Genomic DNA, 20110 nt, shown 5'->3' with positions numbered 1-20110 from the left:
TTTAGTGTCTCTCATTCCTTGGAGTCTCAGACCAGCAGAAACTCCCCATGCCTGAAGAAGGGTGACTGCGCCCGAAACTTGCCAAGAACTTTTTCCGACTATTCGGTTGGCCTAATAAAAGATATCACATCTACTCAGGAAACCTTGCCTGCCAGTAGCTTTAGCAATCTTTTAAGCTGTGTTAATTTTTAAGTTGGGCCATGTTAACATAAATGAGGCTGAGGGAAGTAGTGTAAAAGGAACTGAATCATAGGTGAGAGAAGTACCTTGAAAAGACTAGCCAGCCTTAAAATATCAAGTCTTGGTTAAGGGTCCAGGTCACCATTCTAGCTGACCAACAGGATGCCACAAAAAATCTCTAACCATGTTTGTTAAAGTTTCTACCAAGTAATGCTCACTGACTTTATTTTTGGGTTATTATGCAATCCCCTGTATAGACAGTATGCAAACACAAATATTTTTTGTAATAAAATTGAAATATGTTATAGTCTGTGTTTGACTTTTAGTGTATGATTTGGGTTTTTTCTGGTTCTAAGATTACCATCTAAGATGGCACCTCCCAAAAGGAGTATTTCTGGGGGGTAAGCGGAGGGACTTCCAGCGGCAAAGGCCACAGGTTAGGGGTGGGCCTTCCAATCCCAAGATGGCAACTGGGGAGGTGGGGCAGCTGTCAAGAGGTGGGGCTACCCGTGTGGCCCTGGAAAGCTTACCAAACCTGGTTAAGCATCCCTCCACCTGAAATAATTGCCCAGCCCTGGTTTACATGTTTGTTTGATCACACCTAGATATTTCAGTTTAACTGAGAAGCAGAGCTCACAGCCCTGAAAGGGCAACCAAAGGGATGGCTGTAGCTGTAGATCAGTTCTTAAAGGCTTCTAACTGCAGCCTATTTGAGGAGTTCACTGAGAAAGTGTTGGGGAGGGAACGGTGACAGTTCACCTGTCTCTCTTAGTTGACATAGGAATAATTAATTTCATGAAAATGACTTCTATTGGAGGTTAATTTATTTTGGCTGACAGTCACATACATTAGCAGACATGTATAATGCTGTAGTCAGTCTGAGCTTTATTTAGAACAGTTTATTTATATCTTTCATTGCAGAGAGATGGAGGAAGAAGTATAGGAGCACCAAGGGTGAACATTTCCCCTTCTTTTTTTTTTTAAAGATCAGTAGGAAAACAAACCAGAGAATCTTGACTGGTTGAATGATTTGGCCTTTTGATTTGGGATTATTTCATTCTTCACACTCAGGAAGTTGAGGTTCTTCTTAGGGATTACACACATGAGCGCTTTGTGCAATGAATAAACACCACTTCTTTTCCCTCTCATTTCACCTAGTCTAGCATGGGAATGAAGTGACAGGGAAAAGGTCGCCTTTGCTCATTGTACAAAGACCTTTTTTGGAAGGAACGGTGATGGAATGAAACTGAAATTACTCTGCATGCCTCCTCCCTGACTAGAGCCTGAGGTTTGCAACCACTCCATCTGGAGCTGTGAAATCTGGTGATGGAAGAGGACACCAAGTACAGCTGCAAAGCTGGGAATCCCCCAGAGCTGGTCATCAATTGGGGTAAAGCATAAGCATACAGCATCCATAGGCAGAGCTAGGATTTTGAAAAAGGGGGAGTGCAGATGGTGCAGTGCATCATCACATATAACACATTGCATATTTTTCTCCAGGTAAAAAGAAACTAGAAGCATCACTAATATGCCAGGGGCCTCGGGCTGTATTATTTAGTTTAAGATTGAAGCAAAAACAAATGTAACTTTATTGGAATGTGCATTCATTTGCTATTCATACATTGTGTGTTAAAAACACAACAAACTAAGCAAAAATAATCCAAAGATGTTGCTTCTTTAGTCCTGTAGTCATTAGAATTTAATGTACATCTCTTTCAGCTATGTAAAATAGAAACAAATATCACAGTGCATTCAATGCTTCACTGAAGCTTATTCCCATACCAGAATTAATGTTCACCTGAGTTAATGTTTTTAGCTAGAGTTAAAAACAGTGGGTAGGGCTGTGAAATAGCAGAAGTGCAGAAATAAGACTGGATTAATTAGTGGAACATAAAGACCATTAAACAGGAGAGAGGATTGTTAACACCTGTGGAGTGAAGAATTTAGAAGGAATCGGATTGTAAGGAGTCGTGAAATCAAGTGACTCCCTCACTTTTGCCTGAATAGAAATGCTGCTGCCACTGCCAGACTGTTTCAAATTTTGAGGGGACCTTGAATCACCGTGCCCCACCTGGAACCACCCCTGATAGCATCCATGCATTGAACAGTTGAATGAGTCATAGCGAATGACTTCATTGATTAGAAAAGAAAACTTGAGACCATGAGCTGGACTTTTCCAGGTCTGTGAAATGGCCTATATGTCCATTACATAATAAGAGCTCAGCAACATCGGTAATAACAGTAACTTGAAGAGATGAGTTACAATAATAATTCCCTGAAGGTAATTTCTTGTGCTTGTGTGGGAGAATTAAATATTTTCCCCGAGCTCAATTTTAAACCTCATTTAGATTAGCGTGCACATTGACTTCAGATAATTAACAATAGAAAATGTGAATGTCCTTGCATTTGCATAACTCAGGCAGAATATGGCGCCCTGTGTTTGTATGAGAAGCAAGTAGACAAAATTTATGGGGAGAGAGAGTCTGCTCATAAAGACAGACATGTTGCCAGCTTTGACCTCATTGTCCAGTTTTCTCATGCACTCAAAGGCTCTCCTGCATTTCTGGCGTCCTTCCCAGAGTAGGAAGTCTCAGGTTATCTAATTAGACTTGGACATCTTGTAGAAGGGAAAACAATGACTCGTCCTATCCCAAGATATAAACGATATATGGTCTATCATTCTTCACTTTCATAACACTTTGCTGTGGCTGGGGTCCATCTCTGGGATGGAATTTATATTTATCAGTGTTTTGTGACATCCATCTGTAAAATCAAGTTTATTGCTATGAATTCAAACAATATCTATATGCAACGCATACCCAGTGACATTGCCCCTACCCCCAAGAAGTCAGCTGTTCTTGCAAATAAAAAATGGGAAACAAATACAAGCAAAGAGAGAGAGAGACCTGATGAAAAAGTCTTTGAAATCATCAAAGAGCTGACTCAAAGAATCCTTGTCATGGATCTGAGGGTAGCAACAGTGGGATTCTGGTACTAATAACCAGAGAGGGATTGCCAACTCTGACTAACTCCCTGAACGGAGGAAATGCCTACCCCAGGCCATTTCAGGTGCAACTTCAGAATGGAAAGCAAGGTCAGGCCAACTGACCTTAATTGTCATGGAGAAACAGGGAGAGAAACAGTTGCTCGGTTACCTAGGACCTAGATTATTAAGCATTTATCAAAATATGTTGCTGGGTACTCCAGGATTTCAGCCCGTGACCTCTGTTCATACAAACTGCAGAAAAATCCATTAGGAGTCTGGCTAACAGCCAGCCCTCACAAAATCAGTTGGCATTAGGTTAGAATTTAAGCAGCACATTGTGACTTGTTTCTGCATTGGCTTGAACGATGCTCACACGAAAACCAAAAATAGTAAAGCAAAGCAAAAAGGGGAGATAATGCATCAGGATTAAAGCTGAAAGAGCTTCAGTGCAGCAGGACGGGTTTGCGAGACATACAGGAGCATTATATCTTCAGGATCCAGACTGTGTAAGGAACACATAGGACTTTCATCTGCCAAATCTGCTCCTCCAAAACAGGATTCATTTCAATAAACGGATAAGTACGGATGAGAGAAACTTTATCAGATCTGTAGGTGCCGGCACATAAAAACCAAAGGATTTCTGAAGAAGGCAGAAAGAAGTGCCACAAAAATGTGCTTTACAGATGACTGCACTGTAAAACATAAAGCCTGATTCCCTGGCTTCGCTGCTGCTTTGCAGCTTGCAGGATGTGGGTAAAACCCCATGGTGTCAAAACACTGGCTTTTTGCTCCTGGTGCAGTCATTTACAATTGTAGAAAACAGAAGGGAATTGGATCCAAAGAATTAGGTAAAGATAAATCTGATTCTAAGGCACAAACTTACTTTTCTTGTGTGAATTACCTGGAAATACCACTTACAGAGGAGGAGTGCCCAGATTGGTTTTGGATTCAGAGAAAAATCTTCATCCTGGCCCACTGTTAGCTTCTTGACTAGCTACCCCTCCAAAAACTTTGATATTGTTGCATGTTTCCTCATACAACTCAGTGCATTAAAGTTTGATCCATGTTAGAGCTATTCTTCAACCCTCTCAAATTCAACAGAGATAGACGGGACAGAGTATAAAATTTGACTCATGCTTCCTCCTTTGACACTGATCCTTTTGGTCGGTGCTGTGGGTCCCGTTGCCCCATTTCCATCCATGGTGCTAACCACATCCAGTAATCCTAACACTTTTCAATCTGTTCCAGTTTCTTTATTGCTCTTTCTTTGCAGAAGTCCTAATGGTCACCCTCCTTTGACACCTTTCTGCGTTACTAGCCTGGCATAAAAATCAGTTCATAGTCAAACAACTTCCTGAGGAACATTAGCAGCTACAACCTCTTCCTTTTTATATAGGTCTTTTAGAGTCTGTTGTAATTGTCGCAGGTCAGTAAAAAAGAGACAACGTTGTTAATGCTACTGCTGCTGATATGCTGCTTGGGAACTGACCTGGAAAAGAAATCCCCCAAGGAGAGGGGAGGTGTCAGCACTAACTCCCAAATAAATCGGTGAAACTGTTGAACTGTAGCAAGTACCATCCTTTGCATCTCCTCCAACTATTACAAGAGTAACTAGTGCTGTTGACATAGCAATAATGTAAAAACTTCTCACTACCGGTTACTCATGGAAGTACCGAGCATTTACAATAATATCTTTGTAAGCCTAATGCCTGTCAAAAATCTTCTACTCGTGCATGACCAAAAGAAAATCAACTGGTAATGATAACTTAAGTAACTCTGTTCACTTCCTTCATGATTCCCCCAAAAATCCCTGGATTCCATATGGGCCTTGTGCTGATCACACCGCTGACACCATGCAGAGATCCTCGTCTGAAAGGCTTAGCTAGTATGGACAGTGCTGTTATACATGGCAGTTTTAATGATGTGTCTCAGTATGCAAACAAGTTTTGACTCTTGGGAAGACAAAGCTGAATTGTTATCACTTTTGAGTCGCACACAGTTTATTGCTGCGACAGTTTGAGGAGAGGGGATCTGACTAGAATCTGTCCTTTTGACAGGTTTGTTCCCTGGAAACCAGGATGGGGCTGAGATTCTTGAATTGTGCAGAATGGGTTTTGCTCTGTAAGTGTGAGCATGAAGTAAGTTGTGGTTGGAATATGCCCAGACTTCATATCACCCAGGCCTTCTCCCTTGGAAGCCAGCATGTAAGGAGCTGCTTGCGAGAGCGACAGTGCAAGTGTCAGAAGAGGGAACAACACTAAAGGTAAGTGGGATGGTGCTGGATAGGAATTACAGTCAGTGAACTTCTTCTGCAGTCCTCTTAATTGTGAATTAGTTCTCTCTGGTCCTCTCTCCAGGAAATAGTGGGGCTTTTAGCTATGTGACAAACTCCAAACCAAATTTTATCGCTGTGTGAGAGCGGCTGCAGTGAGAGGCATAACTCCATACCGTGCTCTTGCTAAACTAAGTTGGGGACTTAGAGAAAAAAATCTACACTGTTAAGAAATAACATCTCTTTGTCTTTTTCTTCTTCTCCTTGTTGTCATTTATCTCCTCAAATTTTCAGTGTCTGGGATATTTTTTTCTCCCCTCATTGACCTAATTCTTTCCCACTGGCTTTCTTTAAGCTTCCCCTGAGCTTGCAAGCTTATGGTCTTTCCAGCTGTAATTTTATGCTGCTTATGAAAATGAAAGGTATCACATGAAAACACCGCCCTATGGGAAGGGTGAGAGCTCACGTTACAAGACTCACTAGAACTCAAGACATGTTTTTTTCTCGCTCAGTATAAAGTATGGGATTTCGCAATAGAAATAAGAGAAAGGTGCCCTTTGATCTCAAATGTGTTTTGTCTAGGTTCTCTTATGCTTTTGCCCTCAAATAAAAGGCAGGTATGCTGTCCCCCACCTTTTCTTTCCTCCTGGAAACATGTCTCATCCTGGTGAACTGCATCAGTAAGTCTCACCAGAAAGAACATATTCCCTTTGGGTTAATGTTCATGTGCATACTGCCTTACAGGCTTTGTGCATTTAGAATAATGCATGTTTTATGGTTGAATAGCAGCCTGCCTTTCAAAAGAAGGTGCTAGGCTGACATCATAAAAGCTGGAGCAATTTATAAATGGCAGTGGAATATTACTATTAAATTACTGGCTTAGTATTTAACGATGAAACTATGTATTGTTATTTGCAATGTGTATAAAGAGATTATTAGTAATTAGCCTCTGGGGCTATCATTTTTAATTTACCTTGCAGGTGAAAAAAGTTTATAGTTTTAGAAGTGCGGAGCATTTGCGTATGAAATACTATTTGTGCCTTTGCGCATGCGAAAGGGGAGAGAGTAAGAGACATCAAGAGAATACAGTTTAATAGAAAACTGCATGTAGCTTATGAATATAAAGTAGAATTAACCTCTCTTCTTTTGTGTATATACAGTGCGCTTTTATCTGGATAGTTCTGGAGCCATCATAGTATTAATGCACATATGAAGGGTATGCCTTCACTTGAAGTAAGGTGGTTTCATGCTTGAAAAGATGCCAAGAGGTTTCCTATAAATTTTTCACTCCACATTATTAAAATATACATGTAGCTCAAAAGTATATAGTACACTAAAGAGCATTTAACAATTCCTGTATAAAAACCATTGTGTTGTAACATGATTACTGCATTTTAAGCAGCAAAGATTAAAAAAATGAATTAAACCACTTTACAGTATTGCACCCCGGTGTCACATTTCATGAACACATTTCTGATTAAAAATTCAGTTAAATTATTAAAAATATCAATATTACTGCACATTCATTTAAAACATAAAAATAATTACTGTTTTACTTTGATTTCAGTTGATTCTGACTTTCACAATGAATATTGTATAATTATGGCTAGCTGGTGTTTGTGAACAGAGGAAGTTACGTGCCAGGTTGAACTTGTGGTCTATGTAGATCGGTATCCCGTATCTGACAGCAGTCAGTACAGAATACTTCAGAGGAAGTTGCAAGAAACCTCACTGTGGGCATTTATGAAATAATTTGCTCATAAGAAAAAAAATTGTCCTAACCTTCATCAGTTAATGGTTGGTTTTAAACCCTGAAGCATGAGGCTTTATATCCCTTATAATTAGTTTATCCTATCTGCTGGAATTGTGGGTGTTCTCATTGCCTCTATAATTGTCTGGTTCTTTCTTTGACTTCTAACTCGACCTCTGATGTCTGGTGGCAATGAGTCAACAGGTTAATTTGCATGGTATTGTCATAGTAACACAAGTGAATAAGCAGTCCATATGACGTTTCATGAAAGTGCTCTATTTTCACATTCCACACATGCGGTGCATTGTATCTCTGTGTTTATCCAATAACAACATAGATGTAACACAATTAGATTAGCATTTAGCTCAAGCATTCATAAACAGTACACACTTACATTGGGTGGAGTCAATGCGTAGCTCATGAGAGATTGGGTGATATCGATATACATAAGCAGTGGAGTGGACTGTATTCCATAATTGTACGGCTCTATGGATTGATTAATATATACATATATGCATACTTCACAGCACCCAGTTTAATAATTAGGCAAAAGATTCACTGATAAGTTGAGGGGTCAAGGGTTATAATTTTGTTTTCAACAATAAATCATGCATGAGGATTAATTAGTTAATGTTTGTACAGTGCTTTGAAAATGTAAGGCACCATAGAAATGCTAAGTGTTCACTGAGATTTAGTCTACTGAGATTTATAGATCAATTTCTACCTTAGCGTTCTCTTTTTCCTTATAATGTGCATTTTCCATTATGTTGCACAAGTAGTGTTTAGACTTCTTACAAGAATAAATAGTCAGAGTTTGTTGTAACCTCTTGCAAGACAGCACCACTGACACAGAATTATAACCCAGCTATAAGTAATAGAAACTACCCCACCCCCTGTTTTCTGCATGTTGCTAAGCTTCTTTCACTCCCCACGAGCCTAGATTTTGATCTCTCACATATGAATTGATAACAATTGGCTGTCTGAGATAAATGTATATTTGTCATAGTAAACGTGACGTGGTATTTTGTACTATAAGTGTATGACATGCTTCAATGTGGTACAGGCTGATGTGACATATATTGAAACCCAGTGCCAGCAAAGCAGAACCAAAAGAATACAAGAGTTAGAGCAATGCTATGGTGGATTAGGCTGCAAAAGTACTATGTGCCATTTGCTCTCCTGCACACACAGTCTCCGTGGTGGATTTTGTGGAGGAAGCCAGTACCCACCACAAAGCTATATGTCAACCTATCCTCCCCAAAACTACACAGACTGCAGGTGGGGTTTGGGGATACAAGAGGCATAGCCATAACACCCAGTGATGTAACCCGTTAATGTCTGTTCTAGGGGAGTCTGTGGAGAGAGATTCAGGCATATATCCCTAACCCACAAATCAGTGGTCAGCACAGCTAGGACCTGAGCCACCCTCACCTACTTAGGAAGATCATATTTTTGAGCCTGTTGTTATCCCAGATCTCCTATGCACTTATAAAACAGTGGCAGATGGTTCCCTATGTTTGCACAGCTGCCAAAACCATTGATGATGATAATAATGCTTTGCACTTTTATAATACCTCCCGCCTGACAATCTCAGTTAAAGGTGCATTGGTTATTCTTACTGCTGTTTGGGTGAACCTGGCTTAGGGATTTACCATATGCAGTGAGGAATCACTGTTTTTCAAACAACATTTCTCTGACTTCATGGCCCCATCTCTATGCAGCATAGGTGCCCCTGGCTGCAGCTCTGTGCTGGGTATTTACATCTTTCTGTTGCATATGTGGTTTTCATCTCTATACAGCCTTCCTAGTCCCTGTTCTCAGGTTGGTTTGAACATTTACTTTTTGGAGATCCCAAGAAGCAATGGGGCCTGCAAAAATGGCTAAGGGGGTTGACAGCTGTAAGGAAGTCCTAATTATATTAATAGCACTGGCATGTAGCACCATAATACATGTACCGTATTATGGAGCCTTTGGAGATGCTCCTCCTGTCTCCAAATTTTTACAGCACCCTGAAACAATGCAGGAAGCATTGTGATATTAGATCATTATAGCTGTTGCCATTATATCCCATGAGAAATGAGTGGAAAAGAGAAAGGTAGTTAGCAGTTTTAGTCTGAAGCCTCTAAGGTGCACCTCTACCCCATCTTCTGCCATCAGAGAAAAGACAAGCCTGTCTCACCTTGTTATCAGTATAGGTAAGCAGTGACCAGTCTAAAATGAATCAGGAAAGATAAAAGCAGAACAAACAACAAGACATCTGAGGCTAGTTCCTGAATGCTCTCCTGCCTTCACCAGGAAGAGGAGGAGAATTTGGTGACAGGTAGAGATCAGTGTGATGAATAGACTGGATGTGTCTTTGATTTATTGCAACACAGCAACAGCTTGAAGCATTAGACTACCAAAAACACCTGGCCAGCAAGGAGTCAGACCTTATCTCATGTGGAATGGCATTCCTGCTCTCCCGCACCCCACGCTGTGCACCTGGAGGGGTTTTGATGCTAGTACATCTATGAATATCAGAGTGGTAATGGAGGGTAGTTCAGGCCTAGGTCTGTGGTTTCAGCAGCAAACATTTTTGTACAAGTGGAACCAGATCCTGCTTTCCTTACGCCATTCTATCCATGAAAACCCCTGGTGTCAAGGGATCCTTGCCCGGTTGATAGTTCCAGAGCTTTGCTTCCCCTTTGCAGCAGGCTGTTTTTACATACTTACGAGTCCAACCGGCTTCCCTCCTCCTCCCTCCTCCTCGCTTGAAAACTTGAATGTTCCCATATGCTCCATTTAGTCTCCCTGGCTGCTCTGCCAAACAGCTACACCATTTTCACTTTTTAGACATTAAGATTTTAAAAAAAATCCAAAAGCAGCATTTCTGTGCATGCAGGATTAGCAACATCATTCTCTGGGAGTGAAGTTACAGCTTCAGTGGGAAAACTTAGAGCCAAGGTCTTGCCTGAAAGTAAATGAAAACTACTAAGTAGGCTTTAATGTCAGTCTGTAAATGAAAACATGTGGAGAGAGGAGGTTTTATTGTCTGCTTTTTTTTTTTTTTAAATCCTTTTTTGTTTCCTGCTTCTCCTTGACTGAATTTTCCAGTCAACGATTGAGCAACAGCGCACTGGAGTTTTGTTGCAGAAGTTCGACTCCGATTTCACCCAGCTCTGTAAGCTGAGCATCCAGAGACCTGCTAATTGGACCTTTTCAAACCAGCCATGCTTTTCTACAGTAAGCAGCAGCCTCTCATCTCCATGTGCACAAAGCTTTTTATACCTTTGCAGTCACAAGAACATTTTGGTTTGTTTATTTAATGGAGTTAATGAGGAACTCCACATTATTCACTGCGCTCTGCACCAAGGCTGTAAACCAGCTGTTCTGTAGATGAAAAAGCTCTGGACGGATCAAATATGCAATGAAAGCCAGAGCCTACCTTTTATGGTGACCTTGCTGGAAGATTGTCTTGTTATTTCATCCCTTTTTCCTGACCCCAGGCTCTCAATCTGCACTTCTTTTTCATTTTTCAAGAAAATCCTATTTTCAAAAAAAAGTGTTACATAATTATATGAGAAACAAGCAAATGTTCAGTGACCAATAAAGTAAAATCAATTCTAATAAGTGAGAGATGAGGTATTATTTTCTTTAAAACTACACATCGTGTAGGAACACAGTGATGGGATCAACAAAAATAGTAGAAGGTACGTAGAGGGGAAGAACTGTGATTGACAGAAGCTGATCACCAGGATATAAAAGAGAATGGCATATACTTTCTTTTGAGAACATGTGCTGCAAGTCATATTAAGGAAGAAGTAGCTGGGCGGGTTTTTAAGCGTCTGAGACTTCTGGAAAAGATCCGTGGTGCTTTCACCCGAGGATCTCAAAGCTCTTTGCAGCATGATGAATTAGAACTCAGAATGCATATGAAGCTATTGGTATTCGGAAACAAAAGTGATAGGTGCCTAATGAATACCTCCAATAATATTACTATTTAATATAATAATTAATATAATATAGCCAGAAGGAGGGCTCTGATTATTTTTGACTGAATGGTTATGCAGATCCTAGACTTATATTTAGGTCTAGAAGAAGGTGGCCTGATTTTCAAAAGTGTTGAATATCCAGTAGACTTTAGGCACCAATGACTTAGAAATCTAACTTTAGGAACCCATTTTTGAAAAGCTGGTCCAGTCCTTTGTAAAGCTGCAGATTATGCAGGCATTCGCAATCATTCTAGTGTTATGATTGCACTGAGATTTTCACATAAAGCAAGACTTCTGTGCTTTAATGTTTGCATATACTCCCCAGTAACCCTTTAGAGGAAATTTAATTTCCTCAGTAATTTTATTAGTAAAATATTAACTAACTTTAGCAGAAGAAGCACTTTCAAGTGTTCAGCATTTCAAATATTCCCGTTTTCCTTGCATTTGTTTTGGGTTCCTCTAGCTTTAATAACCAGTCTCCACAGTCCTCCCTGCAAGTCATCCATGCCATTATCGCTTCCAGAACTGATTATGGCCATTTCCTCTATATTGCAGCTATGCCTGAAGGCCACTTGAAACGTCAGCTACTGCAGAATACCACTGTCTTGCTGCTAAGTAGAACAAATTATCCCCGTTCTCTGTAGACTCCATTCCCTTCCAGCACATTGTGGGCTACAATTCATGCGTTGATTAGCATGATTAGGATTAGTATAATGGTATGAGTCAAGTACAGTTTAGGGTGAAGTTACATGTTACACTTAGACCATACTAAATCTGTGGAAAGTGAAGTAAGTGTTAAAGTTTAAATAGTTAAATAAAGTTAATAGTGTTGAAGTTAGAACGTGCTGTGAGCAGTTGTACATTAAGGGTTAATAGCATTTCTTGCCTGCCCAGCCCTGAATGAGACCTGGCTGTCATGACTGACAACAAAATGAACATGAGCTACCGCTGTGATGCTGTAGCTGGCAGAGTTAATCAAAGACTGGCATGCATCCACTGAGGCATCTCAAGCAAGACTAAGGATGTCATCCTCACGCTCTACTTGGCCTTGGTCAGACCACAGCTGGAGGACTGAGTCCAGTTCTGGACGCCACACTTCAAGAAGGATGTGGAGAAGCTCAAGAGAGTCCAAAGGAGGGCCACATGCATGATTAGAGGCCTAGAGACCAGGTCATATGAACAGACTGAAAGACTTGGGGAAAAGACTCAGAGGGGACTTGGTGGCAGCCTACAAGTATATCAAGGGCGTACATCATGACCTGGAGGAGCATGTATTCCCCAAGGCACCCTGGGAGAGGACAAGAAATAGCAGGCACAAACTGATTGAAGACTGTTTCAGGCTCGACATAAGGAAGATCTTCTTTACAAGTCAAGTGCCAAGGTTTTGGAACAGGCTCTCTCCAGTGGTGGGACAGTCACCCATCCTGCTGATCTTCAAGAGGCGTCTTGATGCCCATCTTGCCAGGGTCATCTGCTCCCAGCAGTCTTTCCTGCCCAAGTGCAGGAGGGTTGGACCTGATGATCTGTAAGGTCCCTTCCAGCCCCTAACGTCTATGAAACTATGACTTGCCATGAGAAAGCTAGTAAGCAGGATGCCTGGGTCTAACTGCTGGAGAGGGGGAAGAGGTACTAAGAGCAGTGCATTCTGGGATGCATGAGGACTGCATGTTGCTCATTTTATCTCCATGGACTAGACTGAAGTTACCCTAACACAAGCGAGGTAGCACAGTGCTGTATAAATTGTGCTTGGAGTAGCATAATTTGAGGCATTCAGGGGATACTTAGCATGATTTAACAAGCTTTAACATGTGGACACTTGCATTTTAAATGCCCTTAGTATGGTATAAGTGTAATGTGTAATGTTACCCTTACAGACTATATCTCTTCTCATGTCATGGCTGGATTTTTTAAATAAGGTGACATGCATGAACAGATGGTCCATAAATGCAGTCATTTGGAAGCTGAGGCCACAGTATTTTTCATGTTGGACCCTCCATACATGTCTGTGGTTTGGTTTTTTTGCAGAGGGTGTGCTTGAGAGGCCAGCTGGAAAGGTGAGGTCATACGACCAAAGTGAGATATTTTGTTTTTAATGGACATACTGTATACCTGTTTCTATAGTTACCATATGTACCTGTAGAAGTGCAACATTTGATACATAGAAAAATAAGTAAAAGCTTTCTTGGCCAGCCCTGGAGTGAAGTCACGGAGTCACACTAGGACTTTAGTGCGGTGAAAACAGCTGCACCAAAATCTTTCACCTGTGAAGGGCAGAAGAAAAGAACTAGTGGGAACACTCTCGGGTAAACAGTCCAGGAAGGCCTTAGGAAAAAATGTGATTGTACTCACATATATAAATAACATAGAAACTGGTTAAAGACAGGCCTGGCAAGCTTGTTCATTATTTGTTTCCTTTTTTGGATCATCTTACAACTAAGTTCTACAGTGATTGGGCAATTTGGCAGGAATTAAAATACTGGGGGGGGGAGCAGGGAATAGAAAATATTCATCTGTGGGATCCTAAATGCATCTCCTGAGCAATGAAAAACACACAAATGTTATTTGCATGATGAATGGGCACAGCTCCTGTCCGGGTTTTATTACACATTTGTGTTTGGTGGACAGATGAATGCTGGCATGTCTGGAATCGTGTGCATATGCTACGTGCTCAGGATCATGGCATCTCTACAACCATGAATGTATGTGCCGTACATCCTGGACTATAGCACTTCCAGAATTGTGTGGGTCTGTGCCATATGTTCAAGGCTCTGGTGCCTCCGGCACTTTGTGGTCACATGTTGTACATCAAGAACTGTGTCACTTCTAGTGTTGTGATGTCTCATGCTACTCCCCAAATGTTTGAAGAGCAATGATTGACAGTCTCTGCAGCATAATTAAAATCCACACACAGGCTGGAAGAGAAGAAAAATTGTGAGTTACTCTTACATATCACGTCGGGATGTTCAATGGAATATTCCACTCTTTCTCCTACGCCCTTTGTTAATAAGGTTTAATAAAATCTCCAATAAATAATACAATACAAAAGAAGAAAATGAAGAGGTTGTCCTGAATTTACCGTTGTCTGATCAGACATCAACAAATTGTGAGATTCAGTGTTCCATTTCTGATCTTTTGCCAGATAAAACTCTCTTCACAAAACACTATGGAAGCAATTTTTGAGCACTAGACAAGAGTCAGGTGGTAATTCAGACAAAATTGTCCCTTCACACGCACACGAATTTTGTCTTTTAATTTTTTTTTTAATCTTGTCACTCAAGGCCTTCAAGTAAGCAATGTAATTCAGCAAAAAAACCCACGGAGGTAAGATTGATGGGCGTACAGAAGATAGGGGACCTTTCTGTATTAATTTATTTCCGCTATATCTGCCAGATGATTGTCTGATATCTGTAAGAGATGTTTAATGACTTGAAGAAGTTAAGACAAAGGGGGCTATACAGAAAAACAAGCTGGAAATGAAACAATGAAGAAAGATAAAATACCACCAGGGAAAACTCCACAAGGACCATTAAGAAAACAGTGGCTGGGCTATTAATCAGGAAGGGCCCAGCAACCAGTCGCATAACTGTAAGGGCGGGGCAAGTGGGGGTGATTATAGGGGTACCAGAATCCCTCTGGGAGTCTTTACCATGGCTGGGATAGTGCTGCCCTGCCAGACGATAGGGGTGGGCAGCACTGCCCCATACCCAACAGTGCTTGTTGGGGTGCAGGGTTGAGAGGAATGGTGTCCTACCCCAGGGAGTTTTGCTCACACCAGGTGCATCCCTGCACCCAGGAGAGTATCTGGTGTGGGCTGAAGCAAATAAAGGTCCAGGGAGCCTGCATCACAGGGCTGCTGCTGTCCGACTCTCCCTTTCTCTCCATCGGTGCTGCTCAGGCTCTTTGCACAGGGGAGGCAGTTTCTATTGCTATGCTCCTATGCAGAGAGCCCAGGAAGGTAAGGCTGCTCTTCCTCCTCCCAGCACTGGTTGGCATATTCCCCCTGTAACAGGGAACCCACACCTTGCTACTTGAGTATAATGCAAGGGGAGGAGAGGGGACTGTAAGAGGGAGCCAGGGGGCTCCTGCCACTTTTAAGACGACACAGCAAGCTAAGCTATCTTAGTGGGGCTGCAGCTGTGGGAGGGCAGACTGGCTCTTAATGAACAGGGACAAACCCCTGTGCAGGGCAGGGGAAAGCACGTAACAGAAAAGGCTTCCAGGCATATAAACCCAGGGCCTGGGCCAGAGCAGGTAGACCGGCCCTGTGTGCTGCAGGGAGAGGAGCAGCCAACAGACTAGCAGGCACCTGAGCTGCTACCAGGAGAAAGCTAAGGGGAGCTGATAGCCCGTAGTGAGGCAAACACCCAGAGCTGGGTGGGTTTGTAGTTGCGAAGCAGTGGCTTATATTTGCGTTGTGATTTAAACTTAAAACCAGAGGAGTGGGTATGGCTGTAAGGCAGGGGTAGGCAAAACGCAGCCCAGGGACCGGATGCGACCCACCAGGCCATTCTATCCAGCCCGCAGAGCCCTTAAAAAATTTAGGAAATTAATATTAATCTGCCCTGGGGTGCCTTTCGTGTGGCCCTCAATGGCTTGCCAAAACTCAGTAAGTGGCCCTCTGCCCAAAATAATTGCCCACCCCTGCTGCAAGGGCGGAAGAGGAGACCACAGAGGTGCTGCAGGGGCACCCAGTATAAACCCTTGCTCTGGGTCAGACATGCCAGGGGATGCCGAATGGAGCGAGAGCAGTATTGCCCTGGGTCAGCGATAACAAGAAGGGGTGGGCAGAACTGGAAGCAGCCTTTCTCTGGGCCAGGGATGCCAGGGAGGGCTGGTCTGAACCAAGGGCAGCCTTGTCCTGGGTTAGGGATGCCAGAGGGGGATGAGATGAGGTGTAAGACAGGGCTGAGGGACCCAGAGAACAGATATGCAGCATAGACTAAGGCCCAAATCAGTGGCCCAGGGCTACAGGCTTACAGCCAGAAAAAAGGGGGGCTAAAACCTAGAGGGCCGTGGCCTCTACACAAGGAGCAGACTCCAGACAAAGTGGCAACTGTGAGGCATGAGTATGGCTGTAGAGGTGGAAGGAGGCCGTGAATTTGCCCCTTAAGGCAGGTAGGGCCCAAGAAGATGAACACTGAAAGAGTGACAGTGTACCCAAGGCTCACCACCTTCTAAGGGCAGTGTAACAGGGCGCCAGCTCCCGGCCGATCTCACTGTGGCCTGCCCACCTGTTTCTGGGCTATCCGCCCGCCACGCCTTGATGATAATTAATTAATTGATGTAAATTAAGCAGGAGGCTGCCCATTTCCTGCCCCAATGCCAGGGGGAGCTATCTGCGGCTCCGTTCCTCCCCTACACCGCAGCCTAAGCCTCGCAGATGGCATCCAGATGTTATCCATATCACCAGCCCCGCACTGGGCCCCAGAATCCTACCAGTTGAGCCCCACTTAGATCCCTCCATTCAGGCAGCCTATTCTGCCTTCATTCCCAGCTGCAAAGCTCTCTGAGCTGCTCCTCCTTACGGGTGTGGTCCCCCCAGGACCTTTGGCTACTAGCCCTGGCCCACCTCCAGGCCAGTTGGGACCCCAGGCCCTCAGCTCTTGGACATTCCTTGCTGTGGGCCCTTGGCCCTTCGACCCTTCCAGTCCTGGCCCCAGCATGGACCAGTTGGTCAGGGGTAGTTCAGACAGGTGTGAGTCTATGGCCCCACTCTCTCTCTGGGGTCCACCTTCCAGATGCTACAAAAGGGGTAACCTATCCGGTTGCAGGGGCTAGGGCACCCCAACCCACCTTTCACTGGGGTGGTAACTGGCCTGGCATTTCCTGGGGGCTCCCGCACCACTGGGAGCCCCACCAGGCCATCCACTCCCGTCAGGGTGCAGTTTTAGGTCATGCCCAGGACCAGGAGCCTCCTGACCATCCCCTACAGCTCCTCCCTTACCTCCAGATGATACCTGCAGCCTGGCAATATTGTTGCAAAATGCCCTGCTTATATGGGCAGCCCTGAATCTAAAATGGCTGCCGTAATCAGGCACCTGCCGGCTGCTGTCTTCTGGCCCTTAAAGTGGCAGGCACAAACAGTGCCCTGCCATAGGCAGGCTCTTCTCATTACTTTTTCACACCAACACATGGCAGGTGAGGAAGCAGAGTCAGACCCTGGGAGGCTGAAGTAGGAGCTGGGCAGAATCAGGGAAGCCACTAGGGAGCATCGCAGTGGCCCTAGGGCAAAATCCTGTCACCCCTCCCCCCCCACCCATACACACAAATACAGCACCCCTTATTCTGCCAGGCTTGGGGGGGGCTAAGGTCCAAGGAACACTAACAGTTAAATAGTCTTTCACTGTCAGAGAAGCTGAGGTCATTTCTCAGGGGCTTTTTAGGGTGAACTAATAAAGAGAAAGGCTGTGTTTAAGGCATCTAAAGATGCTTGGCTTAGCAGAAGATCATCAGAGGGCAGTAAGCTGCAAGTAGATCAGCCTGCATGTAGACCAATGGTTCTTAAGATTTTAGACTCAAGGCACCCCTTGTTAAACACAAGGCACCCCTTTAGCTTTCGCTTGTTTTTTGAGTACAGAGAAAGAATAAAACGATTGTTCTGTTGCAAAGAACTTGGAAGGACCACGCCAGGTCAGAATATTTCTGACGCGGTGGATTCCTATTTGAAATCTCTGGGGGGTCTCATGTGAATCATGTTTGCACACGTCATGGTGCTAACATTGCACAGCACTCCATGGCCCCCTTGAAAGGATCTGAAGGCTGGCTGCCGCAGCACCCTGGCTGAAAATCATTGATACAGACTTTCATTATTTCAAAATCTATGACCTCTTATCTAAGTGATGTCCCTACTGCTTATAATCAACACTACTGGTTTGGAAGGATTGCATAGTCACTCGACATATATCAGCAGTCACAACTCACAGATCTGCAGGCATCGGCCGTCTGATATGGTCCTCCGGAGACAATCACAGTTAGTAAACTCTGTCAAGCTGGTCAAAGTGTGATTTCCATCCTGAGAGATGCAAGCTGGAAGCCAGTCACCTGAGAGTGAACTCTCAGATATGCCCAGAGAGGAGGCAGTGGTATACCTTGCCCAATAAGTAGATGGAAACAACACCCCACCCGTTTCCAGAGGGAAATCAGAAAAGATTCACAGAGTGTTTTTCCCAGTGGCGAAAGGAAAAATGGACTCCACTCTGTGTTCTCAGGCTTACATCCATCACTGCAGTATCCAAGTACCTTAAGTCCTTTAACTAAAGAGCTAGCATCTGTCATGTGTGATTCATTAATTTTTTCCTCCTCTCCTTCATCTGCATGGAAAATCAATCAGTAAACATAAAGACAAATTGTATTTCTAACTTTTTTTAAAAAGGCATGGCAATCATCTTTTTATTTAGCAAGAGCCAAAGTGAAGGAGGTTTATGGTGAGCCTTAAACCCCATGGTAGTTCATGCAACTGTCTTGAACTAGTTGCTGAGATGGAGCCTTCTTCAGCACAAATGAGCATTTTAGTAGCACTAACCCCTTCATATCCCTTTTTCCAGAGGAGGGAATTGCTGACCTCTGCACTTATCCTGGAAATTTAAACACTATTCATGTATCCCAAGCTCAGAGCATTGAATTGTGATCCAAGATCCCATGCTCTGCAGCTGCCTGACCTTTAAGGGGGCTGAACTTTCTGAATGCCTCTGCCTGTCACCTTAAAGCTCCCTCCCCAGCTGCCTGCTGTACGTGTCCAGAATTACTCTAGTCTGGGCAGCTGGCTGTCTCTTTCCAGCCCGGGTCCTTTGAATCCAGGACCTTTGAATGGCACCTAAATTCCCTGTGGGACCCAATCTGATCGGTGCGCACTGACAGCACCGAGCTCTTCATGAAGCAGTCACGGCCACTTTCATTTAAAATTACAGGAAGAGGTGTACCTGGTTGGGATGCTGCTCACCTTCTGCAGAATAGCGTACGGGGAGCGGGAGCCAGGAAATGGGCCAGCCTGATTTCCATTCCTTCGGCCGGAAGGAACTCTAACCCACGGCTCTCGTCTCCAAGAGAGCGCTAACCCATCAGGCTACAAGCTAGTGTGGGTAAGGGTAGCTTTGTGTTGGATCCAGGCCGCCGTGCACCAATGAGTGCAATATTCATGAGACCATAAGGAGAGCAAGTAAGAGGAAGCCTGACTCTGTAGCCCAGCGATTAGGGCACTTACCTGAAACGGGGGAGCTTGGTGTCGTAGCCCCTGCTACCAGATACCTTTCATTGTGGACTAAATTGAATGGGTTAACCTTCACTTGCTATGGGGTAATAATACAGGCCATTACCACAGAGCAGCTAATGTACTGTAAAGCCCTGCCCTCCTTTGCCCCAGGGTAATTCATTTGTGTGCCCTTGTGCGGACTCGGAGTCACTAGAATTGCTAATTAAGTGTTCTTAGGTACTCCTTGTTTTCCGACACACCGACTAAATTGTCTAGCCAGTTATACATTATTTTCTTCTGTGAGGCATCCTATCAAGCACGCACGTGGACAGACCTGTCAGCCTTGTTGTTGGCAACAGGATTTTGTCAACTTTTCCGCCATGCAAAGCTGCTTCCTCCCTGTTTCTGTGACAGGTAAACTTTGAGGAGGTGATTTTGTTCTCCTCCACCTGAAACACTGCCAAATTTATTTTCCAAATGTGTAATGTCAAAATTTGTTCCTGGAGCTAAGAATTTATATTACAAGCCTCAGCCTGGAGCAAATTTTTACAGTTGAATTAAGCAGGGCCTGTAATGGAACAGTGATAGACTTTTTACTACGGCTGCACCGACGTGGGAACCTCGGGTTGAAGTTTTTAAAGCTCCTGCTGAACTTTGAAGGCTTAGTTCTGTCCAGCTTAGTTCTTAAAAGCTGGTCATGCCTATGCAGCAAATTAGAGCCAGTAATTCTAGCCGGGAGCCTCCGTGCCCTGACTGTGTGCTC

General features: G+C 43.6%; 1 long non-coding RNA gene across 6 annotated transcripts in view; it reads right to left on the bottom strand.

The window, feature by feature from the left end:
- LOC109284951 (uncharacterized) overlaps positions 1 to 19408 on the bottom strand; it is a 30297-nt gene extending 10889 nt beyond the window's left edge. Inside the window, exons 1-3 of one of the 6 annotated variants that reach the window (XR_009456204.1) lie at positions 19079 to 19319; positions 10613 to 10713; positions 8863 to 10138 (exon numbers count right to left, since the gene is read on the bottom strand). This is a non-coding gene — a long non-coding RNA (uncharacterized LOC109284951). Of the gene's footprint in view, positions 1 to 8862; positions 10139 to 10612; positions 10714 to 13293; positions 17355 to 18080; positions 18630 to 19078; positions 19320 to 19359 lie in introns of those variants that run through there. The other 5 variants (XR_002092596.2, XR_002092597.2, XR_002092599.2 and 2 more) reach the window with 5 other exon arrangements.
- Between the last annotated feature and the right edge of the window lie 702 nt (positions 19409 to 20110).

Source organism: Alligator mississippiensis, chromosome 13 (assembly GCF_030867095.1).
Source record: "Alligator mississippiensis isolate rAllMis1 chromosome 13, rAllMis1, whole genome shotgun sequence".
In the NCBI taxonomy this organism is placed as follows: Eukaryota; Metazoa; Chordata; order Crocodylia; family Alligatoridae; genus Alligator; species Alligator mississippiensis.
The sequence above is the reverse complement of the archived record's forward strand: the minus strand, read 5'-3'. Positions and strand labels throughout refer to the sequence as shown.